General features: G+C 52.7%; 1 long non-coding RNA gene across 1 annotated transcript in view; it reads right to left on the reverse strand.

The window, feature by feature from the left end:
- Nucleotides 1–12488, reverse strand: part of LOC311514149 — a 79163-nt gene extending 66675 nt beyond the window's left edge. Inside the window, exon 1 of the long non-coding RNA XR_014709835.1 lies at nt 12456–12488. This is a non-coding gene — a long non-coding RNA (uncharacterized lncRNA). The remainder of the gene's footprint in view (nt 1–12455) is intronic.
- Nucleotides 12489–16409: the final 3921 nt, after the last annotated feature.

Raw genomic sequence — 16409 nt, forward strand, 5'->3', positions numbered from 1 at the left:
ACAGTGATGTCCCCCCAGGGCTGTTCCGGGGGCTCCAGGCCCCCACCCCAGGACAGACGGGGCAGTAACAGCACATCACCCCTTTGTGACTCCCAGGGACCCCACAGGGACAGCAGCTCCATGCTGGGCCCCAGGGCCCCCCAAAGCACCTGGGGGAAGGGGGAAGTTCATCCCCCATCTCAGGGGCTCCTGCTGCCTGGAGGTGACCATATTCTCACTGCCCCTCCCCCTCACAGAGACACCCCATAGCCCCCCCCACCCCCTCACAGCCCCTCCCTTCCCACATAGAGGGACTTGTTTGCTGGGGCCTGACATTACAAACCCAGGTGTGAGATTTCTGAGGATTTACTCACGGAGCCCCCCACCCGGCCCCACACTGCTCCCCTGAGTGCAGAGGGGCTGGGCTCATGTCCACCCCCTGACCCCGCCTGGGCTTGGCCTCTTACCCCCATGGGCCCCGCCCACGCTGCTCCTGTTCCCGCATTTGCTCCGCCTCTTCCCCCCCCCCCCAGACCCTCACACCCACACTTCTCTGGGGAGGGGGCAGAGAGGGCCTCGGAGGAGGGGTGTAGGGGCAGGAGCAGTGGGCAAGCTGGGCCTTGGGGGAGGAGAGGAGCAAGCGGTGACTCCTTGGAACCAATTCCCGGCCAAGAAAAGAGCACGTCCCTGCATTGGCCGGGAATCGAACCCGGGTCAACTGCTTGGAAGGCAGCTATGCTCACCACTATACCACCAATGCCTCTGGGGAGAGTGTCTCCTACGTGCCAGTTACGCCAAATGACTCACGCCCGCAGCGCTCAGGAGCTGGCCGGACAGGCTGGAGGCGGCCTGTCAGCTGGGAGCGGAGACGGGCTCCCAGCGTGACGGACAGATGGGGACACGGGGTCCACACCCCAGCCTGCGGTAGCCTCCACCCCACCTCTGCCCTCTGAGACGGGCGATGAAAATCCAGGACCAGAATGGCAAATTTCACCGCAGAAGGAAGGAGAGAGCTCTTTCTAAAGACCTTGGGCGTTGGTTCCTGCTACGCACAGGAGGGTTTGCTGCTGCTGACGATGCCGATCCTTGGGCTCTGCCCGGCTAAGGAACGACTCAGGCTGTTGCTCAAGTGGAGCCGGGAGATGATTTTTTGACAGGGACGGCTGCCTCGTCTTAAGGGTGTTCGTCGGTCACCTTCTAATCTAGCGGGTGCTTGGTACGTGCAGGCAGCCCCCGCTCCTGGGTCTCTCCCGAGGAAATAAAGTTTCTGCGCAAAAGCCCAACACTTTTCACCGAAAGGAGGGAAAGGAAATGGCCAGCAGGACATAAGGAAAGTAGCGATTCTTAGGGGTGATCCATTATTTTTTGTCGAGGTCCAAATGTCTTGCTCCAGAGAAAATAATAATAAAAAATAACAATAACGATAATAATCGGTAGATAAAAAGATTTCGGCATCCGTTCGAAAGCGTCTGGCAGTCCAGATTTGGCCTGCCATCTGCCTGTTGATTACCCCTCTTCTACACGCATTGACTCTGAGAGGTGATTTCTTTCCACTCTCTCGGCTTTGAAGAGCGGGTCAGTTTTACCCTCGGTGTCCTACCAGGCTGACCAAGCCATGTTATCGACGACGGCGACACTAGGATTGAAGGATTATATCGTATTATAAAAAACTGTAAAGAAAGATGTTGTCTGAACGTGAGCTTTCCGTTCTGAACGGCCGGTTCCCCCAATTCAATTCCAAATGCTCGTCTAGAAATGCCCCCGGGACCCCCGCACTCCCCAGCAGGAGTGAAAGGAGAAACCCCCCCGCTCTGCCCTTAGCTCCAGGCTGATTCATCAGGGGTGGGGGGAATGGACTTTCTTTGCTGCTGAAAGGGAGCCAGGGCAGTTCTCTGGGAATCAAAGTTCCCTCCCTGCTTCCTGGGGCCCTGCATGCTTTAGACCTGGGGTTTTTCTGAACCCCCCCAACATGCTATAAAAACTCCCCAGCCCACCTGTGCCACAACGGTTTTTCTGCATCTCCAGTAGATTAAAAGCCATGGCCAGTGTTAGGGGGTAGCAGGCAGGGCGATTCCCCGGGGCCCCAGGCAACCGGGGGCCCTGTGAAGTTAAGTTGCTCGGGCTTCAGCTTTGACTCCGGGCAGTGGGGCTCAGGCTTCAGCTTTCCCCCCTGGGCCCCAGTGAGGCTACTGCTGGCCCTGCTCTCTGGTTTATTTTGGCAGGTCCCCTGAAACCTGCTCACGGCCCCCCGTGACCCCTGGGTGAAAACCGCTGCTTAGTTCCTGTCCCGGAGGCCAGGCAGCTGCTCAGTGAGCTTCCCCCGTGCGGCTGGCCGTGCCTGAGTATCATAATCTGAAGGCCTGAGTTCAGCCATCAGCAAAGGCAGCAGGTTTGTCTCCCCACTTCAGCCTGGTCGGAGCAGAGCTCCGGGGGTCCCGGAGACTAAAGGCTCAGTCGGATTGATTGCCCCTCCACGCCCAGCGCACCCAGACTTGGCTGCAGCTTTAACGCTCTCTTCTCCTTCCTGCCGCTGTCACCCCCGTTCCTAGACCTGCTTTTCCACAGACAGTGATGCCCCCCCAGGGCCGTTCCGGGGGCTCCAGGCCCCCACCCCAGGACAGACGGGGCAGTAACCGCACATCACCCCTTTGTGACTCCCAGGGACCCCACAGGGACAGCAGCTCCATGCTGGGCCCCAGGGGCCCCCCAAAGCACCTGGGGGGAGGGGGCAGTTCAACCCCCACCTCAGGGGGCTCCTGCTGCCTGGAGGTGACCATATGCTCACAGCCCCTCCCTCTCACAGCCCCTCCCTTCACACTGACACCCCCATGGACCCTTCCCCTCACAGCTCCCCCCCCTCACACTGACATCCCCATGGACCCTTCCCCTCAGAGCCCCTCCCCCTCACACTGACACCCCTAGAGACCCTTCCCCTCAGAGCCCCCCCCCACACTGACACCCCCATGGACCCTTCCCCTCACAATGACACCCCCATGGACCCTCCCTCTCACAGCTCCTCCCCCTCACACTGACAACCCCATGGATCCTCCCCCTCACAGCCCCTCCTTTTATACTGACACCCTCATGGACCCTCCCTTACAGCCCCTCCCCCTCACACTGACACCCCCATGGACCCTTCCCCTCACAGCCCCTCCTTTTATACTGACACCCTCATGGACCCTCCCTTACAGCCCCTCCCCCTCACACTGACACCCCCATGGACCCTTCCCCTCACAGCCCCTCTCCCTCACACTGACATCCCCATGGACCCTTCCCCTCACAGCCCCTCTCCCTCACACTGACACCCCCATGGACCCTCCCTCTCACAGCTCCTCCCCCTCACACTGACAACCCCATGGATCCTCCCCCTCACAGCCCCTCCTTTTATACTGACACCCTCATGGACCCTCCCTTACAGCCCCTCCCCCTCACACTGACACCCCCATGGACCCTTCCCCTCACAGCCCCTCCTTTTATACTGACACCCTCATGGACCCTCCCTTACAGCCCCTCCCCCTCACACTGACGCGCCCATGGACCCTTCCCCTCACAGCCCCTCCCCTCACAGAGACACTCCATAGCCCTCCCCCTCACAGCCCCTCCCCCTCACACTGACGCCCCCATGGACCCTCCCCCCAACAGCCCCTCCCCCTCATAGAGATGCCCCATAGCCCTCCCCCTCATAGGCCCTCCCCTTCACACTGACACCCCCATGGACCCTCCCCCTCACAGCCCCTCCTTTCACGCTGATACCCCCATGGCCACAATGATGCCCTGTAGTCCCGTCACCCCATGAACGTCCACCTCTTTCCCCTGTGGGCCCCAGTCCTTTTGCCCCCATGGGCTGGGCTGAGTGAGGGGGGTCTGGGCCTTTCCACCCTGTGCTCCCCCATGACCATGCTTGCTGCATCTAGCATGGGCCCCTCTGCCCCTCCCCGGGGGCTCGGAGGAGCTTTGGGAGACCTTGGGGGAGGGGCTATGAGTGGTTTGTGGGGAACAGAGGGGTTATCCGTGCAGAGCATTCAGGGGGGTACAGTAAATGGAGGTGTATGGGGCAGATTGGGCAGCAGCCAGGCCAGCAGGATAAGGGTTGAACCCCCTGCACTGCAGGGTTACCCCCACCAGGCACCCCACTCCCAGCACTGGGCCTGGGGGAGTTACAGACTGCTCCCCCATCTGCTAGCAAGGAACCCCCTGATCCCAGCACTGGGGCTGGAGGGAGGGATATACTCTGCACCCCTGTTGCCCCCCTGCTGCAAGCTGGCGCAAAGTAGGAGACATTTCTGTGCTGGGGGTGAGGGCTGGGATTGGATGTCATTTTACAACCCCAAACCCTTCAGAAATCATGAGTCAGTCCCTCCTCCTCTCCCCCACGCAGGTGAGATTTTGAGCACATGGGGTCAGTTTGTTCCCTGCCCAGTGAGAGCAGCCCCAGCTCCCTGCCCCTCCTGAGCCAGGCCATGCTCAGCTCCCCAGAGAAAAGCCCCAGGATGCTGCCGCTCGAGGGGACCCCTCCTACACACAGCCTGAAGTCCCTCTAAGCTGCCCCCACCGGAGGGGGACTTCACCCCCGTGCTGCCTCCTCCCTACCCGGAAAGGCAGCCCCGGTCCGAGCCGGCTCTGGAGACTGGACTCGTCTCTCACTCCAGCGCTTTGGTCTCCTCCCCTCCAGGGATTGTGGTTCTGATGGCGGCAGACCCAGGTGGCCCTGCGTGCTAGCAAGACGGGCCCGTTCCGTGCTTCAGCCTGCGGGCACAGGCTCCGTCACTGAGGCAGACAGGCTCAGTCCGGCACTCGCTAGAAACAGCCTCACCACTCACTTCGTTCGGGGCCTACACCGCTCCTGGATGGCCTGCAGGCTCCAGCCTCAACTTTCTACTGCCCAGTCTATGGCCCAAGACAGACACCTCAGTCATTCCAACTTGGCACAGGCTTTTCGCCTCCGTTTACAGCGCTTCACAGCAGACCCCCGCAACGTCAGCTGGGACTGACCAGGCCCAAAGCTGGGAAAACCAGAGAGGACCACAGCTGGACTTGGCCATGACAGCGACTGCAGAGAAAAAACTCCTGCCCGCAATGTTCCCTCTAATTTTTGACAGGTTTCAGAGTAGCAGCCGTGTTAGTCTGTATTCGCAAAAAGAAAAGGAGGACTTGTGGCACCTTAGAGACGAACCAATTTATTTGAGCATGAGCTTTCGTGAGCTTCTGATGTATGCATCCGATGACGTGAGCTGTAACTCACGAAAGCTTATGCTCAAATAAATTGGTTCGTCTCTAAGGTGTCACAAGTCCTCCTGTTCTAATTTTTGACAGGCTGTGTGCGCAAAAAATTTCTTCGGTGAAAATTGTTGGGCTTCTGTGCAAATTTTTCTGTGCGCGGGGTTTCGCCGTGCGCGCGGGGTTTAGGATCTGCGTGTGCGTGCTCACGCACACAGCTTAGAGGGAACAGTGCCTGACCCTGCTTAAAGACACCCCCCCCCCCACTGACCCCCTCCACAAAACCCTGTACAATTCAGCCACTATGGTGTTGACAGACTAAATGTATGCGTGTTAAGAGGGCATATTGGGGTGTTGCCCTGGATTTGAGGGGTGTGTATACCCCAGAACGTGATCAAGCTAATTGCAGCCATATTATGTGCATTCAGCCACCATGAAGTAATGAAATAGAACACCGCATAGTTAAGGGTTAATTTGGAGACAGGCTTTCAGACGCAAGGTCAAATCTAGCTGGCAGTTTTTGCTAAACAGAATGGGAGGGAGGGATAAACATGTAAACAACTGAGCCTGAAAACCTGGGTGGTTGGGAAACCTTGAGTCTCGATGCCGCTGATATGAAAAGTTTATTGAAAGTTAGAAAAGTGATGATTTAGTAGGTGTCATTATGACCTGTGTGTTGTGTAGAAGGTAGTTTTAAAAGATTAGCTAATATATTGCACTTTGGAGCAGTCCTCTGAAGCCATCTTGACACCCTTTCGCCCCGGTGGGACAGCAACTGTCCTCTGCTAACCTGCTGTTAATTACTCAATACCATTCCAGATGTTAGGTAAATATCTGGGATGTTCTAAACCTATTGCTTATGTTCGTGGGTGCTTAAATCTGATAAACGTCAGTTTTAGATAGAGCACGCTGCCTTGCATGCATCTTATCAGACGGAAGTGCTGTGTTCCTGTTGATTTATTCCTTACACCTCCTCGAGTGAAATAGTTAAGTTGCCCCTGTTGGGGTTCTGTTGGGGGTTCTGCAGTTTTTCTGCAGAAAAGGACCTAGGGGTGACAGTGGACAAGAAGCTGGATATGAGTCAGCAGTGTGCCCTTGTTGCCAAGAAGGCCAATGGCATTTGGGGATGTATAAGTAGGGGCATTGCCAGCAGATCGAGGGACGTGATCATTCCCCTCTATTCGACATTGGGGAGGCCTCATCTGGAGTACTGTGTCCAGTTTTGGGTCCCACACGACAAGAAGGATGTGGAAAAATTGGAAAGAGTCCAGCGGAGAGCAACAAAAATGATGAGGGGACTGGAACACATGAGTTATGAGGAGAGGCTGACAGAACCGGGGATGTTTAGTCTTCAGAAGAGAAGAATGAGGGGGGATTTGATAGCTGCTTTCAACTACCTGAAAGGGGGTTCCAAAGAGGATGGCTCTAGACTGTTCTCAATGGTAGCAGATGACAGAACGAGGAGTAATGATCTCAAGTTGCAGTGGGGGAGGTTTAGATTGGATATTAGGAAAAACTTTTTCACTATGAGGGTGGTGAAACACTGGAATGCGTTACCTAGGGAGGTGGTGGAATCTCCTTCCTTAAAGGTTTTTAAGGTCAGGCTTGACAAAGCCCTGGCTGGGATGATTTAATTGGGGATTGGTCCTGCTTTGAGCAGGAGGTTGGACTAGATGACCTCCTGAGGTCCCTTCCAGCCCTGATATTCTATGATTCTGTGATTCTATGAATGATGGATGGACGGTGGATGGACAGACAGATGGACAGTGTACACGGTGAGGGAGGGCCATCTCATCTGTATCTGAGGTAGACTGAAGAGGAAATGACTGGCAGTTCCTCATCCTATCCTAAGCACACAGACTCTGGAGGAAGCAGATGTAGGGTTTGTTAATAGAAGACATTCAGGGTAGCAGTTAACTATAAAGCAAAGGATTGTGTGGAGAACAGGGTTTTCTCTTGGGGGCCTGGGAGGGAAAAGAAATCTGCTAACTTTTTCCTGTGAATTCAATTTGCTTTTCTTGTTCTTTTCTTTTATACTGAAGACACCCAGAATGGAGATGGTGAAACATCTCCCTTAGGGAATGGTTTTGAATCCCTTTCCTTCACTTCTTACCACCTTTACCAGAGCAGATAGGAGGCATATGATTTGTTTTCAAGGACTTCTGGCCAATTTTCATTGTTTTCTTTCTAAACGTTTACCCCTGCAGTCAGCCTTGCGAGTTGGTTAACGTCTAGTGGGCAGCCATGACCACCCCTCCTTGGCTTAATTAAAGGGCAAAAAACTTGATTAACACAGAGTTTAGGGTGCCTGGTGGGATATCATCCCTTGCAGAACCTCAACTTCAGCACAACTCAAATGTCTGAAAACCAGGAAATTCACCATTAAGGTTGTCCACACAACCTTAACTCTGCCCTCTGTCCAGAATGCCCCAATGTGCCCTCTTAATGCACATACATTTACGCTGTCAGCATCACAGTGGCTGAATTGTACAAGCTTTCTACCTCCATTTACAGCCCTTCAAACCAGACCCCCAGCGTCAGCTGGGCCTGACCAGGCACAACCCGGGGCAAGTCAGAAAGGGGCGCAGGCTGGGCTTGGCCCTGGTCATGACTGCACAGCAAGCCCCCTTGCCTCTACTCAGAGACACTCCCCCACCTCACTGAGCCCCCTTCAGTGAGCCACACTGCTCTCTCTCTCTCTCACACACACACACACACCCAAAAGCCTGGGCCAGGAGAGCTGATTTTCTCTTGTGGTGTTCTGAGCCCCACACGATACAGCCAGAGTTGAGATCAGCACACCCTTCACATGCTCCTCCACGAGGACCAGGTTAATTTAGAGGGACTGGCTAGAATTTGCCCCCAGATTCTCTATGGCTCTGGCCCATGTCGCTTATTGATAGAAATGTGACTCCATATCCGCTTATAATTTTTATTAAAATGAACAAATAAAATGAAGAACACACACCACACTAAGGCTAAGCCCCTATAAACACTAATAAACCAACTATGAGTTGAACGCACAGTTAGGAAGTTCAGCTCAAACCAGTAAATCAATGCATTAACAACAATATTGCACTGAAATCAGGTCACCAAACTGAGTCGAATCATCAGACACATACAACAGTTATTCAAAGCTTATAAATCCTAGCACAGTAACCCGAGCAGATGGGTGTCCATTTCGGGTACATCTCCACTGGAATAAGACCTGCAGCATGGCAAGAGATGGCCCGGGTCAGCTGACTTGGGCTTGCAGGGCCCAGGATGTGGGGCTAAAAATCACAATGTGTAAGTTCAGGCTTGGGCTGGACCATGGGCTCTGACACCCCACGAGGGGGCAGGGGTCTCAGAACCCAGGCTCCAGCCCAAGTCCTCACGGTGGGCAGGAGGTGCGGGGAGGGAGCGGGAGGTGCTGATCGGCGGGGCTGCTGGTGGGTGGGAGGTGCAGGAGGAAGGGGAGGAGCTGATGGGGGGGGGCTGCAGATGGGTGTTTAGCATCCACCATTTTTTTCCCCATGGGTGCTCCAGCCCACTGCAGTGTAGACCGGACCTTTGACACGAAACCATAGAAACAGGACTCGACATTCGTGTGTTCTGCACGCCGGTCACGGAGGCTGACCCATCATTCCCTCACTTGCACAGCATGGAAGTCCCAGTTGCCCAACCAGGCAGACAGACTGGGATCCACGGGGAAGGAATGTCCTCTGAAGGCAACAACTATTCCTTTCTTCAGCTTACGACACTTTGGATCCAAACGGTAGAGGACAATTGTTCGCAGTCTAACCACGGCATCCTTTGACACTGTAATCAATGCAATTGAACTAGGGAGTGTTCTCAAAACAGTTTACCATAGTAACCCATAGCTTCTTTCTCCTGAGGCGAAAACCAACCACGGGCTGCCTGCTGTTTCTGCCTGAGTTCTTGACCTTCATCAGGGTAAATTTACACTTCTTTGGGAGAGAATCTTTTTTCCAAACAACCCAAAGTCTCAGCCGTGTTAGTGAGGAACGGCTTCCGCAAACATGCCCAGTTCATTTCTTTAATCGGATGGCACAGGTCTAAGTTAGGGACCAGTTGCAGGTCTGGATCAGAATCTCTGGAAGCTACCAGAGGTGGGGTTTCTTTCTGAAAATAGGTGGGGATTTTTTTTTTGCCGCTATCTCACATTTAACACTGATTTCATTCTGTGGACATCTGCAGCACCGACAAAGGGTGAGTTCAACAAAAACACCACCTCTGCATCTGCATCATTCGGGACAGCATTTCCCAAATCACAGGAGTGGCGAGGCGATCTCTTCAGGAATAACCCCCTGTAGGGCCTGGGTCACACCTTCTTTTCGAACCAAGAGACTTACAGTTTCCCAGTTCCAAGTCACTTACTGTGGAATTCTATTCCAAGATCATCTGAGACAATACTGACCCAAACAGTTGAAAACCACTGTAATTGTATTCAGTCACTTCAGTTAATTGCATGATTTCGATGTCCTGTGGTTCACCATTTCAGAATGGAGATTTAAAGACAGTGCTGTTTCCTTGGTAACATGTCCAATAGCATGGAGTATTATCCTTTGTTGACTAAAGTCCACCTGAACTTCCTCCATGTCATCACCGAGTGGTGGGGGAAAAGCAAAAATAAATAAAGAAATGACTCTTTTAGCAAATGGTCATTTATCTCAAAGCCCACAATAAATCTAAGCTAGATTTGGTCAAACAAAATTAGTATCCAGTTATCTGACCCAGTGGCTTACAGGAAAGAGAGAAAAACCCACATCACAGAGGGGTAATAAAGACACTTTCAGTTACATATAAAATGAAATTCCAGAACAGGATACATCTGATGACTCAATCAGGACAAGAGATTCTCCCATCACATTCTCCTCCGATCCGTTCAAACCTGCTTCACTCAGCACTGTCTCATTATTATTGAGTTGTGTTATTCACAAAAGCTTTAGGATTATCATAACGGGGGAAAAGCAGCCAACCTTTCCATCTACAAACAATCCCATCTCAGCAGGGAAAAGCCCAGGAGTGTCTCTGCCAATAGATGGAAACTGGGATTTAAACTCCCACTGTGTCTGGGATCCATTGGAATTCCCCTTCCAGGTCAGTGACACTTTCATCTCCAGCCCTAACGAGTCTGATTTAGGATCAAAGGCACTAAAGAGAGTCTAAAGCACAGAGGGCTGAGAACACTGCATCATGGGACACTTTGGGTGGTGGAGGGGTAGAATGCGAAGAAGATAAACTCTACACAGCTCTTGTAGAAGGTAACACTGCTGGGGTGATGGGGAAGGAGAGAATCCCTCCAACCCATCCCATCTCTTTCTGGGGTCACAGAGGCTGAAATGACACTGTCCCCCCCCCCGCTCTTTGATATATTTAAATATATTTGTAATGAGAAAAATGGTACCCCAAAATAACCACTGTTCAGTACCACCCAGGGCAATTTGAGAACAAGTGGGAATGAGGCAATCTGTTCCCTAAAGGGGAAACTTGGTGACCCTAACAATTGCTTTTCAGGGAGAGGCACAGTGTCAGTGTGATACTCCAGGTTGGTTTAGACTAGGACAAGTCATGGCTAGGTGAGGTGATGAGGAAACGGGCGTGATAACCCCGGCCACTCGACACGGGCTACATCTTTTGTGCAAGAGTAGTTCTGTTTTAACATGAGACGAGCTAATGCAAGCTAGCTAACTCCATGGAAAACCCTAGTGGAGAAAAGACCTTGGTAGATTTTATCTGGGAGATGTAGCTAGTGGAGATCACCCATATCTCTCCCAGCTGGTGCTGGTGGACATTCTTGGCACATACTGCCAGGACTCACAGGACAAAAGAGTTGATAGAAAGGACCACAGGATTCACCCCAAAAAAGGGCAAGCTGTAAAAGGCAAAAATGGGCATCTCTCTTGGCGCATCTGAGACGTAAATGGCACAAATAGCCTCAGAAGTCACTATGTGGGAATTAGCAAAAATATTAAAGAAAAAAAATCTATCTTTGGTCAGGTTTTTTTTTTTTAATGATTTTTTATCACCCTTGTGGCTCTTCCGATGCGCAACAAGGTTTGAGCTCACAACGAAGCTTTTCCCACACTCTGCGCATAGGTAGGGTCTCTCGCCTGTGTGGATTCGCTCATGCCTGATAAGGTGTGAGCTGTCCGTGAAGCTTTTCCCGCTTTCGGAGCATTCGTAAGGTCTCTCTCCCGTGTGGGTTCTTTGATGCCTGATAAGAGCTGAGCTTTGAGTGAAGGTTTTCCCACACTCACAGCATTCATAGGGTCTCTCTCCTATGTGGACCCTCTCGTGCCTAATAAGGGAGGAGCTGTCAATGAAGGTTTTCCCGCACTCACAGCACTCATAGGGTCTTTCTCTTGTGTGGGTTCTCTGATGCTTAATAAGGGCTGGGCTGTCACTGAACCTCTTCTGACACTCTGTGCATCCATAGGGTCTTTCTCCCGTGTGAATTCTCCGATCTCGGACACGGGTTGAGCTCTGGGTGAAAAATTTCCCGCACTCACAGCATTCGTAGGGTCTCTCTCCTGAGTGGAGTCTCTGATCTCTAACAAGGTGTGAGCTCTGAGTGAAGCTTTTCCCACACACGCAGCATATGTAGAGTCGTTCTCCTGTGTGGCTTCTTCGATGTGTGATAAGGGCCGAGCGGTAACTGAAGTCTTTCCCACACTCAGGGCATGTGTTGTTTCTGTCTCCCATGGGGATTCCCTGCTGGGCTGCGGTTTCTTTGAGGTCTTTGTGAGTTTGCCAACAATTAATGGATTGACCCACTTTCTGCCCTGGCTGGTTTCCCTGCTCTCTCCCTGGCCTGTGCTGACTCTTGCAGGCACTTTGCTGCTCACGACTCCTGGACACATTCACATTAGATCTTTGTGCTAATGCCCTGGGTGATTCCACTTGCTCCGCATCTTCCTGCTTTGGATTCTGCTCCTCATTCTCACTCACCGTCCCATCACCTGCTGGGACAGAGAGAGAAACCTCAGAATCAGGAAAAAGGAAGAGAAAATCAAAATAAGTGCTGGAGAGAGAAAAAAACCAGGAACTGAATTCCCTAAAATCTTCCCCATTGGGGAGAGAAGAGGGGGATCAATTCTGCTTCCACCTCCTACCCAAAGGCTCACAGGAAAGGAAGGTCAGGAAGGGATCTGCTACAAGATCTGAGACAGAGAGCTCACAAGATCTTTTCAGGGAATCCCAGCTCTTTCCTTCAGGCACTGACAGATTCTGAGTTGGTTTTAATGATTCCTCACCTGTGCAGGGACCTCTCAGGATCGCCCTTTTCTCTGAGCCCTGCTGATGTGGGACCCACGGCTCCTCCCCTTGTTCCAGCTGGGAGATCACGTCAGGTTTCAAAACTGGAAACCCTGCTCAGGGGAAAGAAAACAAGTGGAGATCGGGTGAATTCAGGGGACATTTGTCACATTCTGTTAGTTTAAACCCAGCCATAAAATCCTGGGCCCAGCTCCCAGATGCTCCAAGAGGCAGGTCACTCTACTTTGGAGGGATTTAAGTATCACCATCTCTGCTGCAAACATGCACAACAGACATGTATCATCGAGGGGGCTCCTAAAACACAGAAGGTGACTCCATATCCCAGAAAGTGGAGAAGCCAGCTAGCGGGGAAGCCACCGTGTAACTGCTTCTTACTGACAGAGAGAGGCCCAGAGCCAGTGATGGGGAAGATGGGCTGGCCATCTAGGGATGACACTCCCTACAGTATGTCAGGGGAGAGGAAAGCATATTTTGAAGAACTGGGGAATCGAGTAAGTCAGGTGTGAGCGGGAGAAGTATGGGAAAATCTGGAGAAGTTTGGAGAGTTAGAGGCTATAATGCAGGAGCAACGTGCTAATTCCTCTTGAAAAGGAGAATATAAAAAGATTAAAATCAGACCAAGCCCAGGGGCTGACTTTTGTTTTTGCTGGTGGGTGCTCCACCCCCACTCTGCCCCCACTCTGCCCCTTCCTGCCCCCTCCCCTGAGGCCCCCCTGCTGCTCACTCCTCTCTGCCCTCTCCCCCCCCCGAGTGACTCCCACCCATTCCTCTCCTCCCCCTCGGCTCCTCCCACCCACCCACCCGCCGCTTGCTCCTCTCTGTCTCCGGAGCACCCATGGAGTCGGCGCTTATGAGACGACGTGACCTCGGGAGGCACCGGCTCACAGATCCAAGGCGCCGGTAGGGAATAGAGATTGTGGCTGCTGCAGATGGGGAGGGATGGGTGAGAACCGATGTGTCCCCAGAAGTGTCACTACCCACTATAACACCACCAAAGGCACATTTGTGCCAGGGAAAGGCTCGTCTTGGGGCTGTGAGGAACATAAGGGTTCAGGAAGGGTGGCTCGGGCCACAGTGAATGGATTGGCTTGCAAGGGTTAGATTTTTATTGGTACATGTCAGTAAACGTTGATTTCAGACACACAAACCAAGCAAACAAAATTCCACTGATGATAACAGTGTAGCGCAGCTAGGCAAAAGAAGAAAAATACAGCTTGAGAACTTATTAGAGATTGGTTTAAGGATATTTAATTTGTATAGTCGGACATGGTGATGCTGATAAGTTGTTTCTAATGGTTATAACTATTTCAAGGTCTTCTGTGCCCTGTTCCCAGAGCGTTGGGTAGCAGGGGAGGGCAGAGGGCTAGTGTATGTGTCACTGGCATGTTGGGGTGATGCTGAATCAGGGCAGAGTTAAGGTTACATTGTGGGGGTGACATGAACCTTAACTCTCCATTTCCCCTTCTAAGAACCGAGGGGATGGGAATCCTTACCCAGCGAGGTCACATTCTCATAGGTCTCCTGCATGACGTCTCTGTAGAGGGCTCTCTGAGCGGGGTCCCGCAGAGCCCCCTCTTCCCTGGTGAAATACACAGCCACCGCCTCGAAGGTCACCGGCCCCTGAAAGAGCCAGAGCCCCACACTCAGGACCTGCTGCCCCACTCACAGCCCCACTATTCGTGGGGGAGAGGAGCCAAACAAATGGAAGCTCTGGGAAGCTCCCAGTCAACAAAATCCCACCCCCCACCCCGCTCAGAGCATCCAGGAAACACCAGGGTGAGGGGCGAAGAGGAGCCCCTCCTCTCTCCCAGCAGATGCATCACACACCTACTAGCCAGAGACGGATACCGGAGATGGAGCCCCGAGCAGGGTCCAGGGAGAGCTCCCTGGTAGGAAGCCCAACGCCGTCCCCAGTGCCAGCAGCTAGATGTGGGGGTGCAGAGCATCTCCCCTAAGCCTCACTGGTTGGTGCCCCCTTCATATCCAATGGAAGCTTCTGATCAGTAGTTTCAGACTCCAGCCCTGGGAGTCTGGTGAGTTTTTTCCCCACTCCTGCCCAGGGGAGTTGTATCCTGTTCCACAAATAAGGGAATTTCCACATTGACACCCCCGCCCCCACACCCCATTCTCTGTTCCTAGAACCTAGGGCCCAGGTTAAACAAGTCCCAGCAAGTTTGTCCCACACTTTCCCCCCTCCCTTTCTCCACCCTGTGTATTTCCTGCCCCGCTCCAACCTCCAGACTAAACTGCCCAGAAGTTCCCATCTCCGGTGTATTTGCTGCCCCTCTCCCTCCAGCAGGAACCCACCAGCAACCCCCCCGATAATCCCTACCTGAACTGGCTCCTCTGCAGCCATTTCCCTTCCCCGCGACCGTCCTGTAGCAGGCTGGGATGAGCTGGAGCGAAACATGGACATCGTTCTGCAGCGTGGCAGGGCGAGAAGAGCTACAAGGGAGATTTCAGAACAGGCTTTCGTTCATTTCACTTCACGGCTCCAACCAGGCCCTTTTTCAGTAGCCATTCTAGCCTCTGCCATGAAAATAAAAGGAGCACCCAACAGATACGAGCTGATAGCAATGGGGCGACAGTAGCTGCCAAGACATCTGTTATGGCCAAAGAGAAAATGGCCAGTACGTTTTTGGAACATATTGCGGACAACTTTTGTTTCCGAACACGGAAGAGGTAACCACGGGGAGAGCCATCTGAGACGGGATTCTGACTAGCAGGGAGGAATTGGTTGTGAAGGTAATTTGGGTGAAAGCGATCATGAGATGATGGACTTAATGAGTCCAAGGAAAGGCAGGTGTGAAAGCCGCAGAATGAGGACACTGGACTTCAAAAAAGCGGACTTTAACAAACCCAGAGAACGGGTCCGTAAGGTCCCGTGGGAAGGAAATCTAGAGGAAACAGGAGTTCAGGAGACCCGGCAGTTTCTCAAAAAGATCATATTAAAGGCTCAGCGGGAAACTATCCCAAACGAAAGGTCAGAGTAAGAGGCCTGCATCAGTAGCTCTTGAAAAGAAGAAGGAATCCTTCGAAAACTGGAAACACGGAGAGCTGCTAAGGACGAGTCCAGACGAACAGCACAAGGGTGTAGGTACAAAATTAGAAAGGCTAAAGCACAGGGTGACTCACTCCAAGCAAGGGACATAAACGACAATAAGAACTGGTTCTAGAAGTAGATTAGGCCATGTCTACACGAGAGACCCTACAGCGGCCTAGCTGTATCGATGCAGCTGCACGGCGGTCAGGACTCCCGGGTACCTGTTCTATGCCAACGGGAAAGAACTCTTCCGTCGACATAATTAAACCACCCCGTAACGAGCGGCGGTAGCTATGTCAGTCGGAAAGTGTCTGCCGTTGACATAGCACTGTCCACACCGGCGCGCCTGTCAGCGTAACTTATGTCAGTCCGGGGTTTGTTTTTTTTCACACCCCTGAGTGACATAAATTTTACCGACAAGAGCAGACATAGCACTTTCCCCAAACTCTCCCTCGATCACTTGGGAGTCTCCGGACCATGAGATGATGTCGGCAAAGCCTAGGGCTGCCCTAGGGGGCTAGCACCAGCTGGAGAAAGTCCTCACCTTGGCTGGGCACCTAGGAAACTTTAATTATGGCGACTCCCTGGCACAGATCCCGCTGGGGGAGCAGCAGCTGCTAAATCTGGTCTCCCAGATCACAATGGAGGCTGCAGCCCCTGACCCAGGAAACTCAACACCAATATCCTGAGAGAGAGAGAGAGACACACACAGAGATAACTTCGTCCCGTCCTTTAGCAGCACCCAGAGCTTCTGGTGACAGCAGATAATGGAACCAGCTCCCCACAGGGACAGCTGATCTCATTCGCCCCCCTGTTAATCTGGAGTCACTCCTCATCCTCCTCTGCAATGAATCCGGATTAACACTGGTCTCAACGAGCCCAGAAACAT

This window comes from Lepidochelys olivacea (genome assembly GCF_965140295.1).
Source record: "Lepidochelys olivacea isolate rLepOli2 genome assembly, chromosome: 28".
Classification (NCBI taxonomy): Eukaryota; Metazoa; Chordata; order Testudines; family Cheloniidae; genus Lepidochelys; species Lepidochelys olivacea.